Source organism: Pseudorca crassidens, chromosome 7 (genome assembly GCF_039906515.1).
Source record: "Pseudorca crassidens isolate mPseCra1 chromosome 7, mPseCra1.hap1, whole genome shotgun sequence".
Classification (NCBI taxonomy): domain Eukaryota; kingdom Metazoa; phylum Chordata; class Mammalia; order Artiodactyla; family Delphinidae; genus Pseudorca; species Pseudorca crassidens.
Genome location: NC_090302.1, coordinates 42,168,845 through 42,186,195, shown reverse-complemented (window position 1 = coordinate 42,186,195; position 17,351 = coordinate 42,168,845). Strand labels below are relative to the sequence as shown.

Below are 17,351 nucleotides of genomic sequence, written 5' to 3'. Positions count from 1 at the left end.
GAGGCCCACCCACATTACAGAGGGCAATCTGCTTTACTTAAAGTCTATTGATTTATATGTTAATCTTATCTTAAAAAATACTTTCACAGCAACATCCACATGTGTTTGACCAAATATCTGGGTACCGTGGCCTAGCTAAGTTAACATGTAAAATTAACTATCACAGAAGGAATACTGATAATGTGGGTGACAAATTTAGCACAATGTCTAACACAAAAAGCAAATAATAATAATCAGCTATTATTATTGTATTGTTTTTGTTATTCTTTATTGAGTACCTACTTTTATTTGCTGGGTACTAGGTTAGGTTCCTAAGACATAACAACTCACAAGATACAGTCTTGGTTGGTCCTCAGCGAACTTACAGTCTAAACATGGACCCTAATAAGCTACCTGACCATTACAGCACAGAGTTCTGAATACTATGAGAGGGAAAGAGTACTATGAGAAACATGAGTACTATGAGAATACATAAAAGGGGCCTCAAAACAGAATGGATAGAGGGATAACTTAGCTAAGATCTAATGAGTGAATAGACTCTGGTCAGGTAAGTGGACATGGAGGGAGGAGAAGGAAATAAGGGCATGGAACTGAAAATGAGAAAGAACATGATCTATTCATAGAATTGCAAGTAGTTTATCATTTGTTGGGGCATTGGATGGAAGAAGCAAGTGAACACAAAAAGGTAGAGATATGGACAGGGTGACGCCTATAAAGAGCTCTTACCAAGATAAGCAGTTTGGACTTCATCCCCAAAGCAATAATGACCTAAAATACAGTCATGATGTTGGAAATAGGGAGAAGAGCCAAATTTGGGAGATCTTAGTAGGTGGGTGGATAAGACCTAATGACTGATTGAATGTTTGAGGTGGAAAGAAGGAAGAAAGCTGAGACTTAGGGGTGAGCTGGGCTATATTTAGAAGCTGCTATAACTCTTTTGGATCCTATAAAAGATATCTTGAAGAACATTGGAGAACTTTGCACTAGTCATCTACACTTTTTGTTCTTCATTTTCCTCACTGCTCTTTGAAAGGCCTTGCCTTACTCTAAAATTCTATAATCCCATGACTACTTTTTAACTTTGTTCATAAATACAAGGTTTTGGAATATGCTTTTCATACTATCAAGTAGACTGAAGAGCAATAAATAGCATCATCATAGTGGTATTTAACTATGATTTTGCAATTAGTACAGGATATCACAATGAGAAGGATCAGGAAATTACATTACACACTCTAGTATCTTTTATAATGTTCTGTTTGAACTGTCAGAAAAATAGGGGTGGTTGACGCTGCAGATCTAAAAAGATTAGATGAATAGTTCTAACTAGAATCAAAGTCGATAAGCAAATTTCTATGAATAATGAAACAGACCAAAAAGTTGATTGGTCAAAAAAAAAGCATGGGAAAGAGAAACAAGCAAGCTCTTCTTTTTCTGCTGTGTGTTTGAAAAAAAAAAAAAAAATATATATATATATATATATTGCTCTGGTTTCAATCACTTGATTTTATCTGACACTTGAAACCTAGTATTTGCTCTATGGCTTAGAGTTTATTTGGTGTGCTAATAAAGGGCCCACAGAATCTGAGGGAGAGGATGAAATCAAATGAGGATTTGAACTGAAAACCAGTCCAGATGGTCATCAAACTCAAGCTGAACTTGAACCATTATTTACAAGTCCTTTTGAACAAGACATTTTTTTTTTTTTTTTGCGGTACGCGGGCCTCTCACTGCTGTGGCCTCTCCCGTTGCGGAGCACAGGCTCCGGACGCGCAGGCTCAGCGGCCATGGCTCACGAGCCCAGCCGCTCCGCGGCATGTGGGATCTTCCTGGAGGGGCACGGACCTGTGTCCCCTGCATCGGCAGGTGGACTCTCAACCACTGCGCCACCAGGGAAGCCCATGAACAAGTCTTTTTGAACATTCAGTAATGGTGAGAAGATTTTCAGAGATAATCTGGTATAAGCCATTCAGAACCTAGTTGATGGGATACTAGTATTTTTTGACCTGAAAAACTTAAGGAGCCTAACATAAGGCTGTGATTCAACTCTCCAATCTTTTGATAGAGTGCTGGGAGAAAATATCTTATATCATGAACATTGTATTTGGAGTTAGTTATCACTATCTGGTTGGGCCCACAGAAAACAATTAGAAAACATTATATCAGAAACTCAGAATGCATTTCTAATTTAGATGAAAGTCAAGTTAGTTGGGGGTATCTATAATTTACTAGATAGCATCTTAAAAATAATCAACAAATTAAGTTCCAAGTAATTTTTTATCATCTTATTGCACCTAACTGTATAAATAATCATTACAGACCATATTGGTACTCTAATTTTCTTGGGAGAAGGAGGGGAGTCTATGTTCAAGCTCACTTTGGCAAAGTCTATCGTAATACTACCAAGTTCTATCCTAAGGGCTATGGGATTTATCTAAGGGCTAGATGAATTCAATAAATTTTCTGATCTCACAGTAAAAATAAATAATATTAATCTCTTTGTTGAATTAATAATTAAATACTGACTCACATTCTTCCCTGATTTAATTCTAAACCTGTGAGTTACCTCTTCCCAAAAAACCCATTCACTGTACAGTTATAACTCTAATTTAATCTTTTCAATGTGTTTGAATTAAAGGGCAAATTTTTTTCTAGCAAATTCTACCACAATGTAAATTTACTTCAATATTTAAGTAACTTTAAACATCTTATTCCAAAGCAATAAATGAATTCAGATAACACTAGGATTAATGAACCAGGTTAGACTTAACCTCGATAATAATACCTTACATAATTTTGCTGATGTCATACTCACTCTATTTTGCCTCTATCTGATTATAATCCTCTAAAGGCAAAGACGATGCTTATTTTTCAAAGTGTATTTCAAGTACTCACCGGAATTTTCAGTCCCTATTGGTATCCACATCAAGAAGAGTTGGCCAACGTGAGGCATCTGTGCAGGTACATTCATGCCAGCATTTGGGATCCAGAATAGGGGAACAAACTAGAATTGAAGATGCCTCTGAATTGACAAGGAAAGGAAAGGACCAGAAGTGTGAGTCCAGACTCAAGGCATCAGACAATGTCAAGGGGCAAGCCAGGTAACTCAAGGTAAGTAAGCAAGTGAAAAGGGCAAGAACAAGAAACAGAACAAATAAAGAGGGGCAAGTGAAGCATCAAACGCTGAGCCGAACCCGAATCAAGTGGGTGCAAGGGCAGGACCTAGAACACCAAGGTCCTGCTGTGACCACAGCCCCTACGCAAGGTTCCAGGGTCCCTGTCCTTGTGGACTCTCAGGCAGAGGAGGCTGGACTCCGCACGAGCCATGGGACATTTTTCCTGGCCTACAAGCCGTGCTAAGTTGCTTGTAGGCCTGACTCTGGTGCTACTTTGCCTTCAAAGGATGCGGACACCCTCTTTCAAGCAGAAGGAGGTTAGGGACCATCTATCTTTGTAAGTTCAGAGAAAGGAAGAAAGAACATGAAGCGCTTCCAAAGAGATCCCAGGAATATTTTGTCTCACTTCCATTTTATTTACAATCTCTTTCCTTCTCCCATCAGAACTCTGCTCCCTAGTACAGTGGCTCAAATATATCCTTGGTGTCCACTTTATCTGTGACCTATACCTGAGGTCTCTTCCTTAGGGAGGGTGGTGAGGTGGTGAGGGAAGACATAAAGCTTTGAGTGTTCCCTACAGGTTTGCACGTGGGGCTTACATTCCTCTTTACTTTGATCTCTCCTGGATTAATGGATGCACACTATAGGCCACCCAGAGCTGACATGGTTGCTACTCCCCCAGCCCCCGCTGCTGCTACAAAGGAGTATCAGCAGAATGTCAGAAGAAAACAGCTTTTTTAATCCATGCCATTATTTCTCTTATTTATCTGGGACCAATAACATGGACAACTCAGGCCCTCAAGTCCATATGTGAATGATGCTTTCATGTAGCTGCGGAATCCTCTAAAATGTGACAGAACCTCATTTCAAGTCACATTATGCACTAGACAAAGGAAGCTCCCCAGTCTCTTTCCCATCTGCTAAGTGTTATCAACAAAACAGAAAAGAAAAAACTCACCCGACTAGATTTCCAGCAAAATCCAAGTAATAATAATATATTATGTTAATAAAATGTGATGTTACAGTATTAAGACAGCTCAGTAAAACACATGCACACACACACACACACACACACACACACACACACCCCTTCTCATTATCAATTCAATTCCTTTTTATCAGAAGGAAATTAAAGTCCTAAAAAAACCCAGAGGGCTGGCATTTAGATGCCATATTCTCATAATTTAGCAGCCTTAAGTAGGGAGTGTTTCCATTAGAATCAAGTAGCTTTCAGAATCTCTCTGGTTACAGAATTCCAATTTAAAGTCTCTCATGTACATCACTTTTGCAAGTATCACTTGAACACATAAAATATCACAGCAGCAGATCCATATCCACAAAGAAGATTGGCTACTGTCTAAGTATCAATTTCCTTAGACCAACATGTTTCAAAACATGATCTACAGAAATTAAGGATTTGTTTAGCAAGGATGGGGATAGTGGGCAAAAGCAGAGAGGCATCCTCACAAAACTAAAGCAGTTCCTTTTTTTTTTTTTTTTTTTTTGCGGTGCGCGGGCCTCTCGCTGTTGTGGCCTCTCCCGTTGCGGAGCACAAGCTCCGGACGGGGCGCAGGCTCAGCGGCCATGGCTCACGGGCCCGGCCGCTCCGCGGCATGTGGGATCCTCCCCGGACTGGGGCATGAACCTGCGTCCCCTGCATCGGCAGGCGGACTCTCAACCGCTGCGCCACCAGGGAAGCCCAAGCAGTTCCATTTTAAAAAGTATTTTTCATATGTTGGGGCTCCTCAGAGTATCTCATTTGAAAAACAGGTTCTGATCCTTCTGAAAAAAATTGGAAACTCTAGTCTTATAAAATAAGTGTTTTTCAAGCTGAAGCAGCGTTCTCAGACTGCTTCCAATAAATGTCTCATAATCTAGAATCACATGGCTGTACAGCTATTGATCTTGGTGGAGTTGGAGGGGAGGGAGGCTAAGGAGTAACAGGAAGATCAATGTATGCCAGTTGCCCAGTGACCATCACCTGTGAACTTAAAACTCAAGTGGCTACCCAGCAATTTCACTACTGGATATTTATTTGAGGGAAGAGAAAGACTAAGCCCACACAAAGCCTTGTATGGGAATGTTCATAGCAAATTTATTCATCACAGCTCCAAACTGGAATCAGCGCAGATGCCCATCAGCAGGACAAATTGTGGTACATGCATGCGATGGAACCACTCCACAATAAAAATGAAACTACAGATACATGCAACAGTAGGAACAAATCTCAAAGCTATTGTGCTAAGTCAACAAAGCCAGACCAGATACAAAACAGTACCCATTGTATGATTCCACTCATAGGAAGTTCTAGACTAGGCAAACTTAACATGTGGCAGAAAAAAAAAATCAGAACAGGGCTTCCCTGGTGGTGCAGTGGTTGAGAGTCCGCCTGCCGATGCAGGGGACACGGGTGCGTGCCCGGGTCCGGGAAGACCCCACATGCCGCGGAGCGGCTGGGCCCATGAGCCACGGCCGCTGAGCCTGCGCGTCTGGAGCCTGTGCTCCGCAACAGGAGAGGCCACAACAGTGAGAGGCCCGCGCACCGCAAAAAAAAAAAAAAAAAATCAGAACAGTGGTGACTTCAGGGAAGGGAGTTGACAGGGAAGGGGCACAAAGGAAGTTTCCAGATTGTTGGAAACGTTCTATGTTTTGATTGCAGTATAGGTTACATGACTGTATTTGTTGAAACTTATCAAACTATACACTTCAGAATTGTGCATTTCACTTTATGAAAATTTTATCTTAAATAGACTTGTGGGGAAAATATTCAACTGAAAAACTAGATATGAGAAAAATTATAAGCAAATATTTTTAAAACTTTATAAGCTCAGAGTAGAAAACAATCTCTTAAACAAGATATAATAAGTTCTACATAGAAAACATTGACAAATACCCTTATCAAAATTAAAAACCTATGTGAAAAGCATACAGAAGAGGCCAATTCAGAAGTGACCAATAAACATTTAAAAGAATGCTTGATCTCAGGAGTAATCAAGTGAGTGCAAATTGCTAAAAAAGAAACCAGTGCACACCTATCAGACTGCAATAATTTCAGAGTCTTATGACATGGTAAGCTGTGGGACTGTCCATCAGCTCAGCCATTTTAGTAAAAAATCACATTCTAGTACCTAGTTGTTGAATTTCTGTCATATATCCTAAAGAAAGTCATACATGGGAATGAGGAGCATATGCAAGGATGGTGATTGTAACAGTGTTTGTACTAGTGAAAAAACGGATTCCAACTTACTGTCCACTAATAAAGAGATGGATAAGTAAAAGGTGGTTTACTAATATGATGTAATATTACATGGCAGTCAAAAAGAATAAACTAGATCAACATGTATCAAGATAGACAGATTTCAAAACACGTTAAAATAAATATATCACTTAGTTTTATAGAGATATATTTGCAACAAATGTGTAAAAACTGGACCTTGATATTGACTACATTTGGGGAGTAAAGAGAGGAAAAGTGAAGTAATGGTCAAAAAGGACTTTATGTTAAAGGTATTATTTAAAAATGCCTGGAAGAAGCATCATTATGGAAATAAATGAATCTTGATTCATTTCTCACACCTTATACAAAGGTTAACCCCAGATGACTCGCAGCCATTTGGGTGTTGATTCTAGTTTGTGACTTTGGGTTAGGCAAATTCGTTCTCAGGTATGACACCTGAAGCACAAGAGATAAAAGAAAAAAAAAGATAAATTGGATTTCATCAGCATGCAAAACTTTTGCTATGTGAAAGACACTACTAAAAGCATGAAAAGACAAGCCACAGACTGGAAGCAAATACTTGCAAATCATATATCTGACCAAAAACTTGTATATGGAATATATGAAGAGCTATCAAAATTCAACAAGAAGAAAATGGACTTTTTTTTTTTTTTAAGGAGCAAATTTTTGAACAGAGACTTCACTAAAAAAGATACTTAGGTAGCTAATAAGCACATGAAATGCCCAACATTGTCAGTCATTAGGGAAATGCAAATTAAAACCATGAAGGGAACACTACACTTAACAGAATAACTTAAAAAAAAAAAAAAAAAGAAACCCGGCCATTCCATGCTGATGGGGATGAGGGGCACCTGGCTGGAATCTCAGCTTATGCTGCTCGAAAAGCAGCCACTTTGGAAAGCCTCAGGCAAAGAAATACAGGCGCTGCAGCTGAAATGTGCCAACGGATGAGGAAGTGGTAAGAGCAAAAGAATATGGGTGGGGTACCCGCAGCGTCTGGTTCTCTCCCCATGTAACTGTACTTCAGTTCCCACTCTACCGAGGGCTCTGTCAGGTTTTAAGTAGGCCAATCCAACCATAAAAATTCACTGTCTTGCATATCCTACAATGCTTTTCCTGTAACCTTGACTAAAGAACACAAGAAAGAGGAAAGAAAACAGGGTGTCTGACAGCAACTTGAGACACAATCAAACCAATAGCCTACATACCAGTGTCCTGTGTATTTTGAGGTGAGCCTGCTCTGTCCCTGGAGAATGGCCAGGTTTGCCAGGAGAATGACCGGATTCCACTCTCTCTACATGGAATGTCACTCAACAGATACGAAAAATGCTTTTGTAGGTTGAGGTTCCTGAGTGAGTCTAGTGAAGAAGAAGGGATAGCAAGAGGGGAGGGGAGAAGGAGGGAAGGAAATGGAAAGAACAAAAGCCCCTACATTTGCCTCGTCCAGCTCACTAGGTCCTCTCCTAGGGCAGGGCCGGTTCTCTTCACGTGGAAGGAGGCCCAGACTGAGCTCTTCACGCAGTTTAAAGTCCCCCGGGAACTTGTGCCCGCATCTGCATCTTCTCTACCAGCTTGTCTAGATCTGCTGCCCTGTGCCAAATGTTATTTGTATGTCTAGAAGATTTAAATATTGGTCATGATCCTTCTGAATCTTAAAGCCCTGAATCCTGTCCTGCCATCTACTACAGTAGGCAGTGATGGGAAAAAAAAAAAAACCCTAGTCAAGGACCCACTTGATTTTCTCTCTTTTCTCTGGCAACTTTATTACGTAACTTTAAAAAATCAACCTCAGTAGATAAAATTTGCATGCAATAAAATGCATGCATTTAAGATTTACAACTTGATGAGTTTTAACAAATGAATATTGCCATATATAAGCACCAGTCTAATTGAGATAACAAATCATCTCTATCATGCCAAAACATGCCTTTTGCAGCCAATCTCTGTTCCAGGAAACCACAGCTCTGTTTTATGTGACTATAGTCTTGCCTTTTCTAGAATTTCATATAAATGGGATTATACATTATCATGCTTTTATATCTGATTTCTTTTGCTTGGTCCAATTTTTGAAATTCGTTCATTTTATTGTGTGTGTTAGTAGTTCACTCCTTTTATACTGAATAATATTCCAGATCATTTTTAATAGAAGAACAACTTTTTCACCTCTGGATTAAGAGCTAGATAGGAGATAGCAAGCTTAAATGCCTAGAGAAGCCAGGCAAGTAATATAAATGAGAGAAAGGGGCCAGTGTGAGAAAATTTATTCTCAAAACACTAGGCTTCCTTGTTATATCTTTGTTTTCCAAAGAAACATTTTTCCTTCATCTTTGAGGAAAATATAAGAATAAATATGATGATGAATGGCAATTGACACTTGGCCTTGATTTGGAGGGGAGGGAAACAGTAAGGAATGAAGGGGATGGTGGCAATTTACAGAGCCCAGAGCCTAAGCGAAGCCAGTTTGTCAGGTGGGAATGGGGAACCAGGTTTCCAATCTTCTTATTGTCCTGGAGAAACAGGAAACCTAGGTTTGAATGTGAAATCTCCTGAGTTTTAAATGTTGGAAATAAATTTAAATTTTATTAAAACACTGGACAGGTCTCCCCAAAATCTGGGGGGCCAGATAAGGACCAGGAGGGACTACATTGTGTCCTCTGATGTGGACACACTAAAAGCTAGCCCAAGCTGCCCACCCCAGCATGCTTTCTGTAGAACCACCCTGGTCCCTTGAGGTCCTCCCAGGCTAGAGGAGGGTTGGCTTACCTCATTGGCTGTACGGGAGAGACAGGAAAAAAGAGAAGCAAAAGTCATTCCAAGGTCCCAAGAAGAGAGGACGTGAATATTCGCTACAAGTCAGTTATTCTACTCTTTCATTTCTCCCACGCTGCAGCAGTGTGGGGGGACATACATTGGAATCAGCTGGGGCGGGGAAGATGCAGGTTCCCAGATCCCCTCCCAATTTACCTAATTAGACTCTCTAGTGGCTGGGTTGGCTGTGGATTTCTATCTTCATAAGCCCCTCAGGTAATTCTTACCCACATTGAACTCTGACACCCACTGCATTGGATTTTTCCACCTTAACTACAAACGGCTCAGTTGCCATTAGAAGTCCATTTTGCTCTACACCTAAGTTTGAGGTCTCCTTTGTGGGAACAACACTAATGGGGACAAAGGGAAGGCCTTGCGCGCCCCCTAGGGGATAGCTTGAACAATGTACAGCTTTATAATGATAAGTGCTTTTTCAGAGGTGCTAGGAATAAAAATAATAGGTAGTATTTTTGAGCCTTTACTGGCATCAGGCATACTGATTGGCCATTCACATAAATTATCTCATTTAAGCCTGTGAGGCAGGCGCTCTTATTACCTGCATTTTACAGAGGAAATTCACCTGTAAATCCAGTGGCGTGGTTGATCATGCCCTCATCCTCAGTATAATTTCTTCACTTGGCTTCCAGGATGCCATAGGTTTTCTCATTTGCTTCCCACGTCACTGGTTCTTCCCCTTCAGTCTTCATTTTATTCCCCCGTATTCCCCAAGACCTATTCGTTTTGGTGCATCCCAGTGACAACTCCCAAATTTCCATCTTGTGACCAACCTCTCTCCTGAACTGTAGACTCATATATGCAACTCCCTACTTGGCATGTCCACTTGATGCCTCACCGACATCTCAAATGTAACATGCCTAAAAGTGATGTTCTCATCTTCTCCCACAAACCTATCCATCAGAGGCTTTCGCCCTTTCAGTTGATGAAACTCCATCCTCCCAACTGCTCACACCCAAAACCTTGGTCTCACTCCCGACTCCACACACTCACACCACTTCCCTGCACTCCCATGGCCACCACCCTGGTTTGAGTCAACATCATCTCTCACCTGGATTATCACTAGAGTCTCCTCCTTGGTCCTCTTGTTCCAAAATGTGCCATTTGAGACTATTCCTAACACAGAAACCAGAGTGATCTTTCTAAAATGTAACACAGATGGTATAGTTTCTCTGCCTAAACTCCTCCGAGAGTTTCCCATTTCACCCAGACTAAATGCCGCAGTCCTTAAAGTGGCCAATGAGGCCCTCTACCAGCAGGGTTGCCTCTGGGTCTACCTCTGACCTCATCTCCTGTTTGACTCTCTCTTCATGACTCCACACCAGCCATGCTGGTCTCCATGTTATTCCTTGCACGTCCCTGGCTTGCTTCTGCCCTAAGACTTTTGCCCTGGCTCATCCATCTGCCTGAAACATTCTTCCCCCAGAAATCTGCTTACCTAACCAGTTCACCTGCAAATCTTTCCTCAAGTGTCACACTCTTAATGAGACTGACCTTGTCTCCTCTATTAAAACCTGCAATCTGTCCCTCCTCCTGTAAGCCCAAACCTCTTACCATGTTCTACTTTTCCCTAGCATTTGATGACTTTCCAACATATTATATAATTTAACTATTTATTATGTTTTGTTATTTTTTCTCCCCTCACTAGAATGTAAGCTCCAAGAAGGCAGAAGGTTTTGCCTGTTTTGTTTACTAACACATCCCAAACACATAGATTAGCCCCTGAAATATAATAGAAATATTTGTTGAATGAATAAGACATGGACGGGTTACATACTTAGTCCTAAGTATTTCAATAACCCATTTGAGAAGTAAACCTAAATAATAAACAATTGCTTTCTCCCTGTAGAGAAGCAGAATATAGCTCCATGCAATCTGTTTGGGCAACTTCTACAGGGATGAATGCTGAGTACCGGCACCTACAGCCCCCGTCCTTTAAAGAAGTAACAAACAGCAACATGCTATGTGTATCATTCACCTCTTCCGGAGTAAAGTTTATTTCCTACCATTATGTCACCCACAGAGCTGGGCATTGTCTTCTTTACCCAGTTTTCTTGGGGAATACCATGCTGTTACATGTAGTATTTTTCCTTACATTGAAAAGCAATATACAGTCTGCGGTGTACGTTTTCATATACTATTTGGGGTTTAAAGATGAGTTCCTGGAAGTTGTAACTCACAAAAGGAAGCAATGTAAATTTCTGTGAAATGGATATTCTATAACTAGGTCACTGAGTAAGGGTGACTTGCCATCTGATATACCTTGATAAGAGATGTAGCAAATGGTTCTGCTCGGTGTTTTCTTTTTCTTTTTAAATGTACTGTTATATTTTTTTGGCTGTGTTGGGTCTTCTTTGCTACACACAGGCTTTCTCTAGATTCGACGAGCAGGGGCTACTCTTCGTTGTGGTAAGTGTGCTTCTCATTGCAGTGGCTTCTCTTGTTGCGCAGCACGGGCTCTAGGCATGCAGGCTTCAGTAGTTGTAGCACGGGGGCTCAGGAGTTGGTGCTCGCGGGCTCTAGAGAGCAGGCTCAGTAGTTGTGGTGCCCAGGCTTTGTTGCCCAGCGGCATGTGGGATCTTCCCAGACCAGGTATGAACCCGTGTCCCCTGCCCCGGCAGGTGGCTTCTTAACCACTGCACCACCAGGGAAGTCCCTTGGTGTTTTATGAATTGCCTGCAATTGTAATTCTCACAGAGAGGCAGGTGACAGTTTCCTGTAGTAAGAATTTCAGGGCGCTGACTTGCCCACAGTTGTATCTCACCGGGATGAGTAGCACAGGGCTCTGGCCATGTGTTCCTCATGTCCTCTACTTAGCTAGTCAGACCCAAGCTGACCAATTGCAGCATCCATCCCTCATCCCCGATCGCAGACTGCCCTCCAAAGTTTCCGGCTTCTGAAAGAAATCCAGATCCTCTTCTCCCTGTTCTTTGTCAACAACCCCCAATTCTGCCCTGGTCTCACATCTAGTCTTCCCCAGCCCTCCCAGCATTACAACCATATGGCTGCTCCCAACCCGATGCGCTTAGAAAAAGTGAAAGATTAAAGACCAGATTGTGCGAAGCTTGATGAATGAATAATTTGAAGTGTTTGTTTCCACAATTCTTTTTTTTTTCCAATGAAAAGCCAGAAACTTCCAAGACTCAGTGTCAGAAAATAAGGGAGGGGGCAAGAAAAACAGTCTGTACCTCCTGAAACATCTATGAAATTTACTCATACAAATTCCCGGCAGTCTGTCCACACATACAACTACTTAGATTTATAGTTCTACCTCTCAAAATTGGACAATTTGCTTCAAGGACAAGAGTCAGCTAGACAGAACATTTGAAGATGAAAGAAAAGATCCTAGTGTTATGCCAATGATTAAATTGTGTCAATGCAGTATTTTTTGGTTGCAAAAGTAAAATCAGCTCAAATGTATATATAAACAAAATAATACATTTCAATCACAGCAACCATCTTTTTCCTGTGGCCATCATTTATCCATGAGGAACCACCCCCAAACCTGGTATATTCTATAGGAGCCAGTATCTTCTCCTTCACATGGGATACCTGGTGGTAACTTATGACAAGGTGGCTTTGTAGCAAATGCACCTGAACTTGTTGAAATACTTGTTTCCCTTGACAGCCAGTCCACCGCACTCTCCAAGTTTTCCTCTCACCTTCCCGGCCAGTTCTCAGTCTCATTTCTGGTCCTTCTCATCACCCTGACTTCTAGCCATTGGACTGACTGCCATGAACTCAGTCCTTTAACTTCTTCTCTAGATTCTCTCCAGCAATGATCTCAGCCAGTCTTTATGAAACCATTCTATGAGGCAGGGATCTGCATCTGTTTTGTTTATTGCTGTATTGCCAGAGCCTGGAACAATGTTGGCATATGGTAGAGGCTCCATAAATGTTTGTTGAATAAGTGAATATCTAAATAACAATGGTCAAAGTATTCTTCTGGGGAGATGATACATTTATTCCAATGATATCGCCATTGCTCCAAATATTTTTAGGGCAATAGTGGAAGTAGGAAAACCAGTTAGAAGGAGGCTATTTGCAATAATCCTAGAGAAGGATGATGATGGCTTTAACCCAAACAGGTGGTAGCAGAGGCGATATTGAGACGTGATTGGCTTCTGGCTACAATTTGAATATAGATCTAATGGGTTGAGGTTAATTTTCACAGTGCATATGGAACGAGTCTCAATATTTATGAGACCACCCCATTAAAAAAAAGTAAAAAATTATAGTTGCTCAGCTTAATAGTACATATTATTTACTAGTCCCAGAATCATACGACATTTGGCTATCGCAGAAATCAAATTTCCCCTTGAAAAGTGAAACACAGAACCACTGGAGACATTTATGGGCTCTGAATGCGATTCCCTGTATGATGAAAGAATAATTCTGATTTTTTATGAGCACGCTTTTGTATTCGTGTGATTTAATTCTCATAGCAATCTTTTGAGGTTCTTGTTATTAACCCTATTTTTCAGACGAAAGAAAGGAGGCTCAGAGAGGTGAGCTAATTTTCTCAAGAGCTCCCAACTGCAGAGAGGGAGGATTTAAATGCAGGCCGGTTCAAACATGTGCTAGACGAATAAGAGCACCATGTTGGGAACAAACGTACATGCTGCCTAGAAAGAATATTCATTTGGGGCATTTCAGTATGACTTACTTAATTTCTCTCTTTCGACTTCATACGCACATCTCATAAGGACAACTCTGGAGGGTGGAAGCCCTGCAGCAAATACGAGACATCGTAGCTAGGACACTAGGACCAGTTGTGTTTTCCTGTTAGACTGGGAACGAGGGTCCTTTCAATGGCCACAGCCCTGGGTCGGGTGGTTCTTCCAGACGGTGTTTCCAGCGTCCCTGGGAGAAAACGCTGCCATCACCATGGGGATTCGATGCTTTCCAGGGCTATGTAGCCAGCATCGTCTCGAGACAAGGAACTATTGTTCGGATAGAAAGAGAGCATATTTCTCACTAGGGATTTGGGCTTGAATAAGGATTCAAATTTCAACAATGCCTCCTTTTGTAAAAATGGCTGACTTTTTTTTTTTTGGAGTATGTGATTTTTTTTCAGATTCAGATCATGGCTACTAACAACTGTTTCTCCTACAATGTTTCTTAAAAACATAATGTATGTGTTCCTGGGTATTAGGATCTCACAGAATAAATACCCCATTGCACATTAACATGAAGGCTTCATGCTGTTCTGAGCAGACTCTGGCTTTGCCATGGCAGGAAAGTCGTTTTGGGGGTGGGGTGGAGCCGGAAGCGATGGGTTCCTGGAGGGGAATTGGCACTTATGGAGAATGGCATCTAATGTGCCAGACACTTTAGATAAGTTATTCTAATTAATCCTCACAATCACCTGAACAGATATTATGCAAGTTTTACAAGCAAGGAACGTAACTAGGTGACTGGAGCAAAAATCACAGCTGGTGAGAATGGAATCTGGGATCGGTTCCCAGATTTCACTTCAAACCTGTTCTCTTTCTGCTTCCTGTTATATGCTCCCTTGCTGACCTTTTCAAATTTCATTTTCTCGGACGAGCCACCTGGCAAGGAAGAGTGCACAAAATGGTGCTTGTGAACGCCTCTGCCACAGGGCTTGTCACATAATAAGTACTCAATAAAAATCACATTTTCTCCCATCTTCCTCCTGTATCATCTCATCTTACCTTTTGTTTCTCTTTCTCTTTTTCTTCTCTCTCCTTTTCTTTCACCTCCTGCTTTCTTTTTGCTCTCATATGCTTTTCTCTGTAGAAACCCCAAATCTAAAGATCCTGTTCCCAGTGACAACATAAGCTTTAAAAACATCTCCCAGGAATAAATCAACAAGAACAATGTGAGATCCACATGAGGAAAACTATGAAATTTTAGTGAAGATACAAAAGAAGACCTGAATAGATGGAAAGATATATATATTTCAGGAGGAAAGATTCAATATTTTAAGGATGTCAACTTTGCTAATTAATCCATAAATTCAATGCAATCCCAATACAAATCCTAACGGGAGATTTATTGAAATTGATAAGTTGATTTTAGAGTTCATGTGGAAGAGAAAATGCACGAGAACAACCAAAAAATGTAAAGAAAAAGAAACAAAGAACAACAGGGAAGGACCTGAATTTTTAGTTATCAAAATATGCCAAGTGTATGTTAATTAAAGAATGTTGTATTGGTTCAGAATAAAAACAAGGACAAATTGAATCAAAAAGAACAATTCAGGGACAAAGGGACATTTAGAATATAAAAAGGGAGCATTTCAAATCAGAGCAAAAAGGACAGATTGTTCAAAAATGATATTGAGAGGGTTGGAAATCCTGAAAAAAATAATTTAGATTCCAGTATCACATCATACACACAAAATCCAAGTGGATTAAACTCTATAAACACTAAACTAAAAAAAATAACAAATCAGAAAGGAACTTGAGTAAAATACAGCATATCAGTTTTTAGAATTTTAGGGGGTGATGAAGGCCTTCCTAGGGAAGATGCAAATTCCAGGAGCCATTAATAAAAATACCTTATTTCAAAAAATTTAAAGTTCTGTGTGAAATAAGACTCTAAAACTAAAGGTCCTAGTGAAAGTCTTTGTAAAATATGTAAAGCAAAGTATAATATACAAAATATATTAAGAGCTCCTAAAATTATTAAAAGACATAAAATGTAAAACTGGGAAAAAGAAATGAAGAGATAACCATAAAAAATTAAAACATTGATAAAATATAAAAAGATGCTTAATCTCAAAATAAAGGAAATGCAAAATAAACCACAAGGTGTACTTTATAAATAATCAGGTTGTTAAAAATTCAATAGATTGATACCAGTATTATCAGGTGGAAATGAACAACTTCACACACAGTTTTTAAGAGTGTAAATTGGTACAATCTCTTTTGATGACAACTTAGAAATAGCTATCAAAATTTAAAATAAGCATTTTCTTGGATTTCTTAATTCCATTTCTAAGACTCGTTCCTCTGAAACATTCACAGATATTCATAAAATAAACATGGCTAGTCATTGAAGGTTTATTTATAATAAAGAAAAATTGGAAAAAGACAGAAATTTTCCTCGGTTAGAGAAGGGTTAGATGAAATATGGTACATTTATATTGTGGAATACTACATGATGACTGAAAAAAATGAGGTAGATTTATATTTACTTCATAAAAGAGCTTTAAGACATATGGTCAAGTAAGAAAAAAAAAAGTAAGGTACCACATAGTGTGGGTAAAGAGGATTTGGTTTTTCATATCATTTGAATTATTTGCAGTTAGCACATTTTGCTTATGTAAATAAGAATAAAAGGAACCTTACTTCATCTTATATATTTAATTTGAGCCAAGTAACCATAGCAGTACTAGTACTGTTCTCATGTATTCAGTAAATTTCCTGGGCTACACCCTCCCAGGTCAGGGATGAGTTGGTGACACTACGGGCTGGAGACCCAAGAGAACAAAGCTGAGGCGATGCTGAACTAGCACAAGAGAAGAACACTTCTCCTCAACTCCCAGCTCAGTATTGTAGCTATAATCAAGAATCACTTACTGAATTCCCTCTTTTGCTTTGGACTTCAGTGAAGTCCTTCTGGCCATGGAACCGTGGTACTTACCACCCAACAGTGTGGCATCCATCTTCTGTTTCTTGGTAAACTCCCTTCTGTCACAGGGGAAAAATAGCACCAGGTCTCTCTCCCCTTCCTCCCTTCTCCAAAACCTTCACTCTTGTTTAGCTGAAACATTTAGGAAGAAAAAGAAAAACTTTTAAAAAGTTTTAGTAATATAAACATACATGTATGAAGAGTATATATTAAACTTCACATCAAACATCATTTTTCCTGGAAAAAGTCCTTTAGAATATTAAAAAGAAAACTATCATCATTTATAACAAAGTCATTATTCTCCTACAATATTTCTTTGTGTATATATTTCTTCTAATTATTTTGTATTCTTTTTGTACCATTTTCAAAATATTTCTCTTCCAATTAGATTTTTCACCTTCTAATTATTTTTAGGTGCAAAAAAATACTGTTTTTGGATTTTTTCAGATAAGTATATTGGTTAGCCTAAGTCGCACATGATAGCAAGCTAGAACTAAAACTGTAACTGATCATAAAAATATGAAAACAGGACGAATAATTCTGCACATACTCAAGAGTAACCAAAGTACTTG

At 39.8% G+C, this 17,351-nt stretch overlaps 1 long non-coding RNA gene across 3 annotated transcripts in view; it reads right to left on the bottom strand.

The window, feature by feature from the left end:
- LOC137227743 (uncharacterized) overlaps positions 1–17,351 on the bottom strand; it is a 118,933-nt gene that overhangs the window by 27,510 nt on the left and 74,072 nt on the right. For 2 of the 3 annotated variants that reach the window (XR_010944989.1, XR_010944988.1), the window contains one exon: positions 13,874–16,911. This is a non-coding gene — a long non-coding RNA (uncharacterized lncRNA). Of the gene's footprint in view, positions 1–1,928; positions 3,023–13,873; positions 16,912–17,351 lie in introns of those variants that run through there. The other variant, XR_010944987.1, reaches the window with a different exon arrangement.